Here is a 14,491-nt window from a genome sequence, read left to right as displayed (position 1 = left end):
ATATATATATATATATATATATATATATATGTATGATATAAATTTAAAATATATATATAGATATAGGATAGGAAAGGCCTTTTTAAGAATGACACCAAAATATGGAAGTATAAAGGACTGAGACATGTAGCTAGTAACAATTTTTTTTAATCTAAAATTTTTGAATGGCAAAAATAGAACAGAAATTTTAAAAATGATTTTTTTGTCAAAAAATAAAAAAAGGAACCTTTTATTTTGAGTTTGTTGTTCCATAAGTAGGGAGAGAGAGATGTAGAGTTTTCTTCTCTTAAATGCTAACCAACACCGTTTGTTAACTAGTCTGCCGTACACCCAGATTTGATTGCACGTACTTGGGACTGTTTCATATGAATCCTTCATTCTGTATTTGGATGTTTATTCTGTTTCGTAGATATGTGTGCATGTTCTCACGCAGGCGCCTGTTCGTTAACTGTGGCTAGGCCATTTTGTTGATTTCTACAATTGCTTATAGGGCTTCTCTGCTTCAAGTTGGGTTTCCACAGAGCGAGTTCCCAGTGCTTTAGAGAACCAGGAGCCATATGGGAACAGCAAAATCAAGAAGGGACCACTTCACAGATGTGTTAGAGGAACTACATAGGGAAAAAAAAGAAGACAAGAGCACCTCGTGTAAACTAATTTTAAAAAGAAGCAGAGTGCAGTGCCTGGGATTTTTGTTTTCGACCTTGAGGGAGGTGGATGTCTGTATTTGGTTTTTGTTTAAATTCAGAACCATTAAAGCATTCCTACCACAAGAAGAAAATGTGTTTTGTCTCTTTGCCAGCAGTAACATGATTTTGGTCTTCAAAATAAGTGTCCTGGGACCTGAATTCCCTGTGGGTAAAGAAAATTCCCATCCCATGTGTTGTGGCGGAAATTCATTGTTTCCTGAGTTATTTCCTTTCATGCTTAGTGTGGGGGAAATGACCAAATGTATAGATTGAGATTCTTTTTCAAAAACATTACTTGATTCTGATGATTTTTATTATTATTTTAGGTGCTGCAGGAGGCTTCTCACATGCTTCGGGATATATTCAGGGAAATCCACTCTTAATAGAAACTGAGAATTTAAGGTAAGTCCTTTAGCAAAGATACTTTATTCTCATCAATTGGCCAACCCCCTGCATTGGTATAGTTTTATAAAATGTTAAAACTGCTGTCTGTTATGCTGTGTCATTTGATCTTCCTGTGGTTCTGTGAGGCAGGTGTATAGAGTGCCCAGTTCTAATATTCCCATTCCTGTCTGATTTTTCCTCCTGGTACTTTGGTGAGGTGATGGTAGGGGCCCAGAGGAAGAGCTGAGTAGCTGTTTTTTTTTTTTTTTTTTTTAAATCATATTGGACCTTATAGTGTGAATTCTCATTCAGTCACCCTGGTTTGCTTCATAAATCTTCTCTTAGGGTGGTTTGAGGGGGTAAGTGCTGGGTAAGGAATTAATGCAGAAACTTCTAGTGGTCTTTTTGTCTTTTTTTTTTTTTTTAACTTTTATTTTAAGTTCGGGGTACATGTGCAGGTTTGTTTCGTAGGTAAACTTGTGTTATGGGAGTTCGTTGTACAGATTATTTCATCGCCCAGCTATTAAGTCTAGTGTCCATTAGTTATTTTTCCTGATCCTCTCCCTCTTCCCACCCTCCATGCCCCAGTAGGCCCCAGTGTGTGTTGTTCTTCTCTCTTCCCGTTTGTTTCCTTGTGTTGTCATCATTTAGCTCACATTTATAAGTGAGAATATGCAATATTTGGTTTTCTGCATTAGTTTGCTGAGAATAATGGCCTCCAGCCCCATCCGTGTTCCTGCAAAGGACATGATCTTGTTCTTTTTTATGGCTGCATCGTATTCCATGGTGTATATGTAGCACATTTTTTTTATCTAGTCTGTCGTTGATATCTCTGGTAGTCTTTGAACTGAAACTGGTTGGTGGTTCCTCGAGCCCTCCATGGTTGGGAAACAATTGTTCTAGCATGAGATAAAGTAAACTTTGGTTGTAGATTATTGTTCTCCTTCTTTGGTTGTCCCAGGGGAGTTGTATGGTCCCAAGTAGTGTGTGTGTGTGAAGTATCCTGGGCAGAGACACAGGGTTTTTCTGCTGGTCTTAGTTGATGCTCTTACTCAGTAGCTGTATCATGGCACACCCCAGATGTATCATTTCTGTTCCTGACCAGCTGCAGAACTTGGGACAGGTTAGTTAATCTTGGTGTCCTTTCTCTTCAGGTGTAAATTGGCCTAACATGGTCATGTCTATACTTTCAAATTTTGTGGAATAGGAAAAACAATTTCAGGACCTTTTCTAATTTTTTTGGCTGTATGTAAAGAAAGTTGATGATTAAAGCTGGATAAGTGAATGAGGGTTCACTATATATTTACATACTGTTCTTTGTATTTTGTGTGTGGAGTTTTTAATCAAAGATTTATTTTCACAAAATAACTGCCATCTACTAACATAATTTCGCTGAAGAGAAAATAATACTAAAAGAATAGGATTATTCCTAAACTTGTCCTTAGATTGTACATATTTAGCATTATGAAAATGCTGTTTATTTCCTGTGTCTTCCTTGTTTCTCTGTAGTCCAGTGACTAGCAGCCATAGGCTAACCAAAATTGGTCTGAGAACTGGTGTTTGGGAAATACTGGGGCACATGACTGCTGAGGGCTCTTCTGCCTCTAAGACTGTATCATTCCTCTGAAGCAGGAAAGAAAGCTACTTTACTTATACATTGCCTGTTTCCAGAAAATGCTGTTACTGCTAGCATGGTTGAACTAAAGAGGTCAGAGGGCCAAACAGAAGGGATTCTGTTGGGAACCTTAAGTAAAAATGGCCCATTTATGCGAGCATCCAGTTTAGCTTTGAGTCACACCATGGTCAAGGTAAAGACAAAAATTGACAATTGACAAAAAAAATGGAAGTGTGCAGACTCCTTTCCTTCCAACCGTTGTGAGGCAGCCTCTGGCCTGGTGTGATCTGATAGTTATGCCTGGGATGTGGGGATGCTGAGAGCCAGGGGTGAGGCGAGTGGAATAGCAGACTCCAAGGAGACCAGTGCACACCATGGGTGTGAGGAGCTCCAGGCTGGGTGTGGAGGTCGAGGGCACAGCCCAGAGTTCCGAGCTGATGACAATGGAATCAGGTGTGCTCAGGATGGAGAAGAGCTTGCCTGCCCAGAGGACCATCTGAGAATCCAGGGGTGGATATTGTCCTTTGAGGACCCACAGAGGGTGCTGAGTGGTCCGATCTGGCTGAAAGACCTGGGGCACAGGGGACAGGCAACACAGCAGATCGAAGCCTTTCCCAAGACTTCAGATCTGAAACGAGCGTTCCAGGTGGATTCTTAAGCCGTCATCTGTGGGAAATGGAAAACTACTTTCTGTTTACTTCTCCTTGGGGTATGGGGATATGTGTGAGGATGAGGGTGGGAGGAAGACAGAGGGAATAAAGGACTGAATTATTTAGCACAGCAAAATGATGTGGGGAAGAGTGGCAATACCTATTCCAAGAAGCCTGCACAATCCTAGCTGCTTCTGAGAGTCCTGAGAAGTTACGTGTGCTCTGCGTTGATTGAAATATGGTGGTTCAGTCCTTTGGAACTCTCCCTTAGTGATTTCTGGCTTTCATTTGTGTTAACATTCTGATTTTCTGGGAAACCTAAATGAAATTTGACAGACTTACCTAGTTATTTTCTGTTCTGTCAACTGTTGGTTTACTGCCTGACTGGTATGCTTCACATGGGTTTCCTCTACCCGGGAATATTTATTCTCTTCCCTTTTTAAGAAAAAGCTGTGTTGAACAACAACAGAAACATTTGTCTTAAATGTATAGGAATAGGACAGATTACCTGAAATCCTAACATGTCTGAAAGTATATAGTCATGAGTAAATGCTAGCAGGAGCTTTTATTTTGGCATAAACCAGAGGAAGGAGAATTGCTTTAAGTGATCTGGACGAGTCCAAGTCTGAATAAAAGTTAATGAATGAACAATGTAACCAATCAGTCATGTTCTTGAGCCTCTCATAAGCCTAAGACATTCTGGATGAGATCTTGTAGAGATGAGCAATTGAGAATTTGAGACTGCCACGCTTTGCAGGAATAAACATGATGCTTTAAAGAGTTACATGCATGCATGTATGCGTGTGCATGTGAGAAAAGAGAGATTGATAGATGGGGTGGGAGAATGATAAATGATTTGTTTAGCATTTTATGTAATGACTTGTGATATATTCTGAATTTGAGATTAAATGCAATATTCTGACCTTTGTGTTCCTTGAAGGCTTGTAAGAAAAATATTTTAAAATCTATTTTCAATGAAAACTACTGTTTTTGGCTCTCAGGGAATTTTTAGTTCCCACTGCTGTTTAGGGAGAATTGTTGAATCTGTGAAATTCAAAGGAGGATCTTTGCAGTTCTTTGTCATTCTGTACCAGTCACTTAAGGGCTATGATGTCAGTGAAGAGAAGTTGTTCTATGCTTCCTTTACTTCATTAAAAATGTAACCTGTTATGCACTTTCGTCTTCCTGCCACCCTCCATTAGCTGATTCTTTGGATCATGCTTCTTGATGACTGCAGGCATCACTTGCTCTTCCACCTATCGGCTCCCTGAGTGACTGAGAGTCCTCCTTGGCACTGTCAATCAAGAGTCCTGGACCTAGGCTGGGCTCCTCACTCTGCTGTTTGTGCTTAGTAAATGTTTCAGAACAACAATAACAATTTCCAGGCTAGGCTGGATGCGGTGGCTCATGCCTGTAATCCCAGCACTTTGGGAGGCCGAGGTGGGCGGATCACCTTAGGTCAGGAGTTGGAGACCAGCCTAACATGGTGAAACCCCATCTCTACTAAAAATACCAAAACTAGCCAGACGTAGTGGCGGGTGCCTATAATCCCAGCTACTCAGGAGGCTGAGGCAGGAGAATCATTTGAACCTGGGAGGCAGAGGTTGCAGTGAGCCGCGATCCCGCCACTGCTCTCCAGCCTGGGTGACAGAGCAAGACTCTGTCACCAAAAAAAGAAAAAAAAATTCCAGGCTGTTTTTCATAATTAAACTTACTAATCCATGGTATAATAGGATATGCTGTTTCCTTACATTTTTTGGCTAATTATGTTCATCAGTTAATTTCTTTCCATGTTAAGCCCTCCTGGAGAATTCAAGATTTGAGACTTCTCTATGTAAGAATTGATTGGATTTCATGGACTCGATGACTGTAGAATACATTTATCTGCAATTGAGTATTTTTTTTTGTAGAAATTGAACCTTTAGAAACAATCACTTTCTTTTTTAGCTGCGAAATTCCATACTGTGAAGATCTAAAATGGCCATTCTATTCTGTTTACAGTAAATGAGAATTGGACAGCTTTCCAAATCCATAAAATAACTAGTGTACTACTTATAGAGTGTAAACATGACTTTACTAAGATTAAAATAAACACATGTAGGGCCAGCTGCAGTGCTGTCAACACACCACTCTAAAGCCTGATAAACGTTGAGGAAAATCCTACTGCTGTGATGTAAACAATGGTCTTATGGAGGATCTTTTATTTAAAAAATTTAAGTCAAAATATTGTATGCAAATGGCTAAAAATAAGAAACATCTGTATGAAACCACAAAAGACCCTGAATAGCCAAAGCAATCTAGAGCGAAAAGAACAAGGCTGGAGGCATTATACTACTTGACTTCAAAATATGCTACAAAGCAGTAGTAATCGAAACAGCATGGGTACTGGTATAAAAACAGACACATAGACCAGTGGAACAGAATAGAGAGCCCAAAAATAAATCCACAGTTATGGTCAATTGATTGTTATTGTTGTTACTTGTTTGTTTTGTTTTGTTTCTGAGACAGGATCTCTCTCTGACACCCACGCTGGAGTGCTGTGGTGAGATCATGACTCACTGCAGCTTTGATCTCTTAGGCACAAGTGATCCTTTCACTTTGGCCTCCTGAGTAGCTAGTACTACAGGCATGTGCCACCATGCCCAGCTGATTTTTAAATTTTTGGAGAGACAAGGTCTCCCTATGTTGCCCAGGCTGGTTTCAAACTCCTAGGCTCAAGTGATCCTCCTATGTCACCCTCTCAAAGTGCAGGGATTACAGATGTAGCCACCATGCCCACCTCAATTGAGTTTTGACAAAGGTGCCAAGAACACACAAGGGGAAAGGGCAGTCTCTTCAATAAATAGTATTGGGACAACTGGATATCCACATGCAAAAAAATGAAATTAAATCATATCTCACATCATATACAAAAATCAACTCAAAATGGGTGAAAGACATCAATATAAGACCTGAAACAGTAAAACTATTAAAAGAAAACATACGGGAAAAACTCCGTGACATTGGTCTGGGCAAAGATTTTTTTTGGATATCAACACAAAAGCACAGGCAATGAAAAGAGAAATAGACAAATGGGATCACATCAAACTAAAAAACTTCTGCAAAGCTTAGGAAACAATCAAGAGTGAGGAGACAGCGTGAGAATGGGAGAAAATGTTTGTAAATCATGCATCTGCTAAGGGGTAACTATGCAGAATATATGAGGAACTCAAACAATAGAAAAAAACAAATAATCCTATTAAAAATGAGCAAAGAATCTGAACAGACATTTCTCAAAAGAAGATACACAAATGGCCAACAGGTATATGAAAAAATACTCATCAGGAATCATCAGGGAAATGAAAATTAAAACCACAGTGAGATAGTACGTCACACTTGTTAGGATGGCTATCATCAAAACAATGAAAGATGGGCTGGGTGAGGTGGCTCACGCCTGTAATCCCAGCACTTTGGGAGGCTGAGGTGGGGATCACTTGAGGTCAGGAGTTTGAGACCAGCCTGGCCACATGGTGAAACCCTGTCTCTACTAAAAATACAAAATATAGCCAGGCATGGTGGTGGGCACCTGTAATCCCAGCTACTTGGGAGGCTAAGGCAGGAGAATTGCTTGAACCTGGGAGGTAGAGGTTGCAGTAAGCTGAGATTGCACCATTGCACTCCAGCCAGGAGTCCTGCAGACTCCATCTCAAAAAAAAAAAAGATGAGACATAATGAGTGTTGGCGAGGATGTGGAGAAAAGGGAATTCCTGTATATCACTGGAAAGAATGTAAGTTAATGGGGTCATAATGGAAAATAGATTAGAGACTCCTCAAAAAATTAAAAACAGAACTTCATGTGATCCGGTAACCTTACATGTTGAGGAGATGTCTGCACTCCCATGTTCATTGCAGCACTGTTCACAGTAGCTAGGATATGGTATCATCGTAAGTGTCCATCAGTGGATGAATAGATAAGGAAAATGTGGTATACATACACAATGAAATACTATTCAGCCTTAAAGGAGATTGTCATTTGTAACAACGTGGATGAACCTGGAGAGCGTTATTTTAAGTGAAATAAGGTAGGCATAGAAAGACAAATACCCACATTCTTAGTTACATGTGGAATCTAAAAAAGTTGAACTCATAAAAGTAGAGATGGTTACCAATGCTAGGGAGATGTTGTTCAAAGGATACAAAATTTCAGTTAGATAGAAAGAGTAAGTTCAAGAGATCTATTGCACAGCATGTTGACTACAGCTAATAATGTATTCTTGAAAATTGCTAAGAGTAGATGTAAAGTGTTCTTGTCACAACAAATATGTGAGGTAATACATATGTTAACTAGCTTGATTTAGTCATTCTATGATAATACATATTTAAAAATGACATGTTATCGCATGTTGTATAATTTTTATTTGTTAATATATTTTAACATTTTAATTATAAGGCCGGGTGCAGTGGCTTATGCCTGTAATCTCAGCACTTTGGGAGGCCAAGGCAGGTGGATCACCTGAGGTCGGGACTTTGAGACCAGGCTGGCCAACATGGCAAAACCCCGTCTCTACTCAATAAAGCCTTCCATGATTTTATCTTTAGATTCTGAATGTTAAAAACCAACAAGTGGTGTTTCCTGTATTGTGATTAAATAGATGCTGTTCCCAATGGAACCTAGTTGTAGAGTGAGATTCTAATCCTCAGAGCCTGAAGTCCTCACCCTTTTGCCCCTCAGTGGAGTATGTTTAAATGGATTCCCCTTTTATACCACAGCAGCTGTCTTGAATCTAGCCTCCAGTTCTTCTAGGTTCTCAGTCATCCCATTGCCTCTTTCAGGAGCCGGCTTTGTTTCTGGAGGTCTTGCTTTCACAGCCCACCCTCCTTGGTCAGGACAGGTTGATCTCTAGGCACGCTGCACAGGGCTCAGCAAGTGCCAGTGGCCAAAGAAAGCTCGTGATTACTACAGTGTGAGCATTCCTATTCCAGACTGCTTGGGTCCCGAAGTGCTTCAGATTTCATTTTTTTCCCCCAGATTTCGGAATATTTACATATACATAATGAGATGTCTTTGGGACGGGACCCAAGTCTATACATGAAGTTTATGTTTTACATATACCTGCTACACATAGTCTGAAGGTAATTTTATACATTATTTAAAATAATTTGGTGCGTGAAACAAAGTTTTGACTGTACATTGACTGTGACGTGTCACATGAGGTCAGGTATGGAATTTTCCACTTGTGGTGTCTTGGCAGCACTCAGAAAGTGTCAGACTTTGGAACATTTCAGATTTCAGAGTTTCAGATTAGGGATGTATTGGAGAATCAGCCCAGGCTGTGGTGTCTTAGATGGTGCAGTGGCCTGATCTATAAAATTTGCAATCATGTATTGAGGACCTGAAATGTTAGGCACCTATATCCTTGAAGCCTGGTGTCTCTTGAAATTCTCACACCAGCCTTGTAGAACAGATGTTATCACTGACATTTCACACACAAAGAAGTTAGACCCTGGGTGGGTGACTTCTGAGACCTTTCCTGTACTGGGAAGTGCTTCTTGGATCCTGTGGCAGGCTGAAAGCATGGTGGCCAGCTGTATTTTATAGGTGGGAAAAGACTTCTCTGGCTCTGGCATGTCTCGCACACGTTCCTCCACAGACCTCTGTTTTTACCCCAGAAAATCACTGCTGCTGTAGCAGAGTCAGCTCTGCCTCGTTCCCAGTCTCGTCTTGTTGTGGGTTTGCCTTGTGGCCAGGAGCTCATTCTAAAGAACTCTGCTGTGTGTGGACAGCGGAACATCCTTCTCTGCCTGGTGTTCCCTTGGTGAATTTGATGCGAGAATTTGGACCTCTTACCAACCCCACTGGTAAATGGGAAAAGGTATTTTATCAATGACCATTATTGTATTTTGTGTTTTCTCATAGCCTGAAGTGTGTCTGTGTAAGTCAAGTCCATTTGATTCTTTTAATGCTTCGTGTGTTTTTGTGGTTATTTTGGAAGAAAGTTTAGAAAGATAATCAAGTTTTACTTTTGACATTTCTATTTTCTCTCAGGAATGGAGAGAAAATAGAAGTGTTAAAAGTAAATTCAGAATGGTGGTCTGAATAAATCTTTTAGTATCCTGGTGTTTGTGAGTTTCCTCCTATGGTAGTGAGCGGATGGTTGGCAGGTGTCCTGGGCGATGGGGCCCATACACAGTGTTGGTGTCCTTCCCACTCCTCCTCACTAGACAGAACTAGATGAAGCCTTGACCGCGGAACCAGGTGTCTCTCCACAGGCCTATTACCAAAGAAGTGTTCTCTGCTTTCCCCTGGAATAGCACATTGAGGATTGGGTGGCTGTGGATGCAGTTCCTCCTTGTTACTTCTGTGTCAGGCCAGGGTGGTGGCATTAACATGTGCTGTCTCCGTGCAAGTATGCTTCTTTTCCAATGATGTTTATGCCCCCAAATAGGTATTGAATAAAAGGAAACATCTTTAGAGCTGTGCCTCAGTTACTTAAGGAGGAGACATTTGGCTTTAGTGAGGTCAAGTCTTAAGAGATAGTGGGAAGTCAATATTTAACTGGTTGCAGTGATGACCAAGGGTGATGTCCCACATTTAAACTTGATAGTGATAAGTAGTCCAAGGTTACCCTACCATCAACTTACAGTGATCTCACTCTGACTTGAAATTTTTTATATTGATTGGTTGTAAGGACAGGATAGAATGCTGAGCAAATAGATTTGTAATCTGTATGTGACAGCTTTTACTCTCTTATACAAAGATCAGTAATCTTCACAGCTTTACAAATCCGGTGAAACCTGGATACAAATGATGTAGTGGCACAAATCTATTTGGAAAATGTAAATCTGAGGCAGACTCCAACCGTTCATCAAGAGGGGGAACATCAGTGAAGTTTACAAAGCCTTTTTACCTGATCCTAAATATTTCCCAGATATGTTCTATATTCTTCAGTTTATCGATCTCTAAGGGATGGGGAGTGACTCAATCTCTCCTGCAGGAGAACTTTTGGCTCCGCTCACCCAGGTGGTCCCGGATGCTGGGTTCATTTGCCTTCCCTTTAGAGAGGTTGTTGCCGGCATGGAGGGTGAGCTGTGTGAACGTGGGAGGGAACGCTTGCTGTCCCTGTTGGCCACTCTTCTCAGAAGTTTGGATTCAGAGGAAGTGGATTCAATACCCTAAACCAGGAAGGAAATAAAAATTGACCGTGGAGGATATGATGACTTGGGCGTTGTTCTTTCATGTTTACATGTTTCCAAAAACACTGCAGTGCCGAGGGGTCTGTGGTAGATGACAGATGAGCAGAAGGAAAGTTGAGAGGAAGAAGGGGATATTGCTCGAGCGGGTAGAGCAGGTTTCCAAGAGGAGGTGGGATTTCCTCCGAGTTGATGTGAGTTTTTGCCGCTTGTAGCTGAAAAGACTGAAAACAAAGTGGGTTATACAGGACAGAAGTTTAGTTTTCTCTCACCTGGAATGAAGTCCTGAGGGGGGCTGTTGAGGACTGATGGGAGGGCTCACAGAGGCTGTGCAGCGACTTGGGCTCTTTCCAGGATGAGTAAAATTTTGGTGCGGTGCAGTGGAACCTTACTTGGGGTGAACGAAATTCAGCACATCAGGCAAAAATTCCTTATAGACATAATTTCTCGTGAATACCCCTTAGGAAGGTGCCACATTAGAGGCCAGTATTCTGTCTCCCAGTGAGTCCAGCTAGTGGACTTTTCCTGCAGTGTTGGAGCAGCCTGCTGCTAAGCAGTTGGCCCCTGCATTTAAGGGCCATGTTTTCAACAATGGACTCATTCTCAGCATCAAGACGGGATCCCAAGAAGCACTGACAAGCCCAGGGCACTATAAATTCCTATATTCCCTCCCACAGTCATGTGGGCTCACATGCTCACCGAGAGAAATGGGAATGGAACTGCCTGCCAGATTTGTTTATTCATACTTTTAAAAAAGGAAACTTTCAAACATATTCAAAAGTGAAGAGGATTTTATAGAGAACTGTGCATGTATTACCCAAGTCCAGAGATGATTAATTCTGAGCCAGTCTTTTTTCTGTCCACTTCCCCCTTCCCACCCATTATTTTGAAGCACCTCTTTATTGTTTTCTGTCACTATTTCAGTATATGTGTCAAATAGATAGAACTTAAAAATTACCTACATTCTCTTATTGTGCCAAAAATATAAAAGTTAATAGTTTCTGAATATTATCCAATATCAAGCTAAAGTTCAGATTTTCTCAATTATCTTATTTAAGTTTCTTTGAATCAGGATCCAAATGAGACTTATTCATTGCAGTTAGTTAATATGTCTCTAATCTTTTCATCTATAGGCTTCTTCTCTATCTCTCCATACCTTCTCTGACGCTTGTGATTTGTTGATGAAACTGGGTTGTTTATTTTTTAGAGCGGAGATTCTCACACAGGGATAATTCTCCTTCCCAATCTTGGGATATTTAGCAATATCTGGAGACATTTTTGGTTGTCACAACTGGGGAATGCTACTGACATTGAGTGGGTAGAGGCCACAGATGCTGTTACACATGGTACAGCACATGGAATCCCCCCACAACAAAAATGTATCTGACTCAAAATGTTAGTTGTGTCAACATTGAGAAACCCCACAGTTTGGTTCTACAGTCCGGATTTTGGTGGTTGCTTTCCCACTGTGCTGTTTAACATATTCCTCTCTTTCTTGTATTTTCTATGATTTGTTAGTTGAATATGAAGGTTTGGTCAGATTCAGATCTCTTGGGGTATGTTTTTTATTTTATTAGTTTGTTCTTTGGCAAGAATACATGTAGGCAGGCTATATATTTTCATTGAGAAATACATAGTGACTGTAGACTCTTTGTTACATTATTAGCAATTGATGATCATTGCCTGTATCTCTTAATTCATTAGTGATTGCAAAATAGTGATATTCTAATTCTTATCATTCCTACCTTGTTTATATACTAGAATACTTATATAAAGAGGAACTTTATAACTTTATACTCTCATCGTTTATTTGTTCACCCTGAAATTTATCTTGGAAAGTCAGGATAAATAAGTTCTTTTATTTTCAAAGCAGCAGTATCCAAAAGCAATCCCTGATATTTTATTTCTTTTTTTAGTGTAATTTAATTGATGTGTTTCAATTTAATATACTTATTGATGCTCAAATTGTCCTGTATTTGGACAGTGGAATCTAAATTGGCTCCCGAGTCCTTTTGACATGACTCATGAATTTTTTGTATTTTTGTGTACTTTCTGGTGAGATCAAATGTTATGGGATTGTCTTACCCATTTCTTGCCCCAGACTGAGATCTGCCAGTTCTCCAAGGAGCCCTGGTTTCCTTGAGTATTTAGAAGGCACAATATAGAAACAAGGCATGTTTCTTGCTACTGTATTTATCATTGTTTCTGGATACTTACAGTGGGCAGAACTAGGGTGTGTGTGTAGATTATTACTTCATACTGATACTTCCAGGTGAAATTCAGATGGGCAGGATTTTTACTTAGTTTCATCAATTATATACTCTGTTCTTTCATCCGTGCCAAAAATCCAGTTCTCAGTGATACTGTCATATTTTTTCATCTGCTTTATCTCATGCTGCATACACAACAGTCTATATTTGAAAGATATTTTGAATAGGCCTTCTCTCTGTGATTGTGCCACCAACTGAATGCATAGTTAGGTTCATTGGTTTTTATTTTAAGTTTTTGGAGGTTCCTTTTTTCAATTTCAATTTTAAATAATTATGTACAGTATTGTCAGGGTTCCAGAGTCCATCTATGAAATCTTACTCTGTAGTCTCTTAGTTCATTTTGGCTGCTATAAATGGGGTGGCCTATAAACAACAGAAATTTTATTGCTCATAGCTCTGGAGGCTGGGAATTCCAGGATCAGGGCACAGGCAGATTCAGTGTCTGGTGAGGGTGCACTTGCTGGTTTACAGATGCAGCCACCTTGTTGTATCCTCACATGGCAGAAAGGGAAAGGCAACTCTGGGGCCTCTTTTATAAGAGCACTATTCCATGAGAGCTGAGCCTTCATGTCCTAATCACTTCCCAAAGGCCCCAGCTCCGAATACCACAGTACTGGGGATAAAGTTTCAGCATATGAATTTTGGGGAAGCAAACATTCAGTTTATAGCTAGAGGTGTTTGCTTTTACCCCAGTTCTCTCTCCATCCTATTTTCTCCCACCCCATATGTAACAATGGAGAAAATTATGGTTTACCTTGTAGTGTTTTTTTTTTTTTTTCTAAATATTTGTTAGCAAATGTGTGCCTACTTTTGTATTAGTATCTCCCTCCCTTCTTAGTTAAGCGAGGCATACTGCATGCACGTTTCTCCACTCTGCTTTATTTATTTAATTTCCCCTAGTTGCTCTTCTGTAGTGGCATAGAGAGAGAGAGAGAGTCCTCACTCTTTTGTGCATCTGCCTCTTCCTCCATTGTGTGGATTTGCTCTCCCTTATTCAACCTGTGCCTCATTGATGGACATTTGGGTAGTTTTCATCTTTTACAATTACAAATAGCTTTGTGGAGAATAGCCTTGATACTCTTAAAATCATTATTCTTTTTTAACCTCATGGAAGTTAAATATATATATGAGGTGACTCCCTTTGTAAAGACAAAGCAGGATGTCTACAGACTATTGGGAGTGAACAGAGCTTTGGAGCAGGAAAGGAAAAGGAAGTCATTTTGGGAGAAATAGAGAAGGATGTTTCAGTGGAGTCTACATTGTCTTCAAGTAAATAAGGTTTATAGGAAGGCCTGTTAGATATTTTGATGACCTGTATTGCTAGGCCAAAGGCTATGGATTTTACAATGCAGGCCAGAAGTTAGCAATCTTTTCTGGCAAAGGACTCAACTACAAATATTTGAGGCTACTGCCTATGTTGCAGCTATTCAACTCTGCTGTTGGCACACAGAAAGCAGGCATAGACAAGTCATAAATGGGTGTGGCTGTGTTCCAATGAAACTTGATTTATGGACACTGAAATCTGAATTTCATATAATTTCTATGTATCATGAAATATAATTCATTTGGGTTTTTTCCTTAACCCTTTAAAATTATAAAAACCATTCTTAGCATTTGAGCCATAGTTTGTCAACCTGTGCTCTAGGCATTTGGGAGCCATAGAAAATTCTTGCACGTATGAGGGGGCTGCTCAAAAGGGTTGTCAGGGCAGGGCAC

At 40.2% G+C, this 14,491-nt stretch overlaps 1 protein-coding gene across 1 annotated transcript in view; it reads left to right on the top strand.

Annotated features, from left to right (window-relative positions):
- TLN2 (talin 2) overlaps positions 1-14,491 on the top strand; it is a 474,484-nt gene that overhangs the window by 222,773 nt on the left and 237,220 nt on the right. The window contains exon 3 of the mRNA XM_026455077.1: positions 1,013-1,088. The gene's annotated coding sequence lies outside the window, so the exon portion shown is untranslated. The remainder of the gene's footprint in view (positions 1-1,012; positions 1,089-14,491) is intronic.

The sequence above is a fragment of the Piliocolobus tephrosceles genome, chromosome 6 (genome assembly GCF_002776525.5).
Source record: "Piliocolobus tephrosceles isolate RC106 chromosome 6, ASM277652v3, whole genome shotgun sequence".
Taxonomy (NCBI): Eukaryota; Metazoa; Chordata; class Mammalia; order Primates; family Cercopithecidae; genus Piliocolobus; species Piliocolobus tephrosceles.
Note: the sequence above shows the minus strand (reverse complement) of the source record. Positions and strands in the feature narration are given on the sequence as shown.